The sequence below is a fragment of the Acyrthosiphon pisum genome, chromosome A1 (genome assembly GCF_005508785.2).
Source record: "Acyrthosiphon pisum isolate AL4f chromosome A1, pea_aphid_22Mar2018_4r6ur, whole genome shotgun sequence".
Lineage (NCBI taxonomy): Eukaryota > Metazoa > Arthropoda > Insecta > Hemiptera > Aphididae > Acyrthosiphon > Acyrthosiphon pisum.
The window spans coordinates 18,710,675-18,713,099 of record NC_042494.1 but is presented as its reverse complement, the minus strand read 5'-3'; the positions used below and the strand labels follow the sequence as shown (position 1 = coordinate 18,713,099).

Here is a 2,425-nt window from a genome sequence, read left to right as displayed (position 1 = left end):
ATTACACAAGCTTGACATAGCAAATTGTCGATCACTATTCTCAAAAGTGTGTTGTTGGTTTTGATACTAGAGTGAAATGACCTATTATCAAACTCGTAGGTAAGAACATTATCTGGGTCTTATTGTAGGCGATTTTTTAATATTATAATTTTCAAACGAGATATGAGTATTTTTAATTTTTGATATTTCACATACCCTTATTTTTCTCGAAAATGAAAATATCAAAAAATCGCCCACGTTAAGACCCAGATAATTTTCTTATCTAAAAGTTTTATAATAGGTCGATTCACTCTAGTATCAAAACTAACAGCTCACTATTGAGAATAGTGAACGACAATTTGCTATGTCGTGCGTGTGTAAGACAGAGACAACGCACGCGGGTGTAGCGTCCTCTTAACATAAAATCATAAAAGTCAGTATTATTATTTTCATCTATTATTAATTCTTATAATCGAATTTAATTAATTATTTTACATTTTTTTCATCACAGTTACTTTTCTTACAATATCATAAATTTGGATTCTTTATAGGTAATAATGGTAAATTGGTTCAAACTTATTTTAACCCCCATACATAGGTACCTAAGATATATTATAATGTTAACAATCGAATACCATTATGACCTTAGCCACCTAATAAAGAATCCAAATTTATGATATTGTAAAAAAAGTAACTGAGATGAAAAAAACGTAAAGTAATTAATTACGATTATAATAATAAATTAAAATAATAATACTGATTTTTATGATTTTATGTTAAAACAAAAATAATGAACTATGTTTGTCAACAATTTTGTTAATGTTATTTTTTTTTTTTTGAGCGTGTCATTAGATTACCGATTTAACTATTTAAGTGTAGGGCACGGCCATAGATAGTATGGTTGCCCATCGAAGTATGATTCCCATGCTTGAAAAGTGTCTACCGATTATTTCTCTCATTAAAACACAATAACAATAAAAAATATAATTTTTAGCCATAGGTATGATTTAGTCTCGTTATTTTTATTTGTTGTGGAGTCGCTAATAAAAGTATTTATAGATAAAAAAAAAAAAATAAATAATAATGTCCTTATTTTACAATAATGTATTTTGTTTTAGTATATTTTAAAAATAAAAAGTCCAAAAATAATTAACATAATATATGATGAAATGTCGATTGAGGTGCTCAATTCTCTGATAGCTTAGATATCATCTGAAATCTCAAAACTTCTATTACGATGATAAGCTACAATCTTGGACTCTATGTTGAACTTGTGGACAATGTTGATCTCTATCATTAGAACTATAAAATATTAAATACTTATTAGGTATTTCATATGACCTTGTTTTGATGGCAATTATAATCAAACAGTATATTATACTTACCTATACCATGAATTGCCATGGAAAATAAGTGAGCACCTATTTCAGAATGATTTTCTTTTAATATTCCACTTAAGCTTATAAACCAAAGTACTAAGTAAACTACATGATAAATTAGCCAACTCTTCACATTTTTTCCGTCTGTGGGCTAAAAAAAAAAACAATATAATATTATGTTGATAATTTTATTACTGTAATCATATATTCTCAAAATAGGAAAACATAATCGAATAACGTAGAATATAATATTATAAGTATCATAATTCATATATAGCTTAAGAAACTAAATTGAAAAAAAAACATGGAACTCACTTTGCATATATGAAAGATTTTGAGTGTACCTCCCTATTTCCTATTGAGTACCTATACCTAGGTGCTAGGCCAGTGTACTATAATACCTAATGAACCTGTTAAATGTGTACGGAGACACGTAGTTGTAAATTATAGTATTCGAAAAACAAATTTATTATAATCTCCAGAGGTGTATTTAAGATTTTGGTGCCCCATTTACCTCTGTTTCTTTTTACTCTTTGTCTCAAAAAACTTTTAAGCCCCTTCTAATTAGGAAATTTACTTTTTCTCTTCGTTAAAAGTGATACCTCAAATGTATGGGTGATTCTTTTATCAAACAACACTCAATGTTTCAAAAAGGGTAAATTTTTTTGAAAATATTTTTTACATAGTTTCAAGTCGCTTATAAAATAACGTTTTTATTAAAAAATTAAATTTTTAATATTTTTTATCCTTATAATCGTTTAAGTTTTTTACTTTTTTGAATGACACCATAAGGTTTTAATTTTATATTCCAAAGCAGAAAATTGTTCTTAGTATTTTGATACATGAAAATCGAATTTGGGGCGAGTAGTTTATGAGTCATAAATATTCAAAGTTTTGATGAGCGGAGAAGTGGACAAACATTTCGCAGGTTAACCCCGTACCACTTCTATTCCGCTCAACAAAACTTTAAACAGGGGCGGACTGAGGGAGGCCCTGAAGGCCCAGGTGGGTATAAGTGTTAAAACTACCTACAGGAGACTCATTTTACATTTATATTTTAAATAAAA

At 27.9% G+C, this 2,425-nt stretch overlaps 1 long non-coding RNA gene across 1 annotated transcript; it reads right to left on the bottom strand.

The window, feature by feature from the left end:
• Positions 1-1,065: 1,065 nt before the first annotated feature.
• LOC100570620 lies at positions 1,066-2,039 on the bottom strand. The gene is made up of 2 exons (XR_510302.3): positions 1,365-2,039; positions 1,066-1,281 (listed from the first exon to the last, which is right to left on the bottom strand). It is a non-coding gene; the product is annotated as an uncharacterized LOC100570620 (long non-coding RNA).
• Positions 2,040-2,425: the final 386 nt, after the last annotated feature.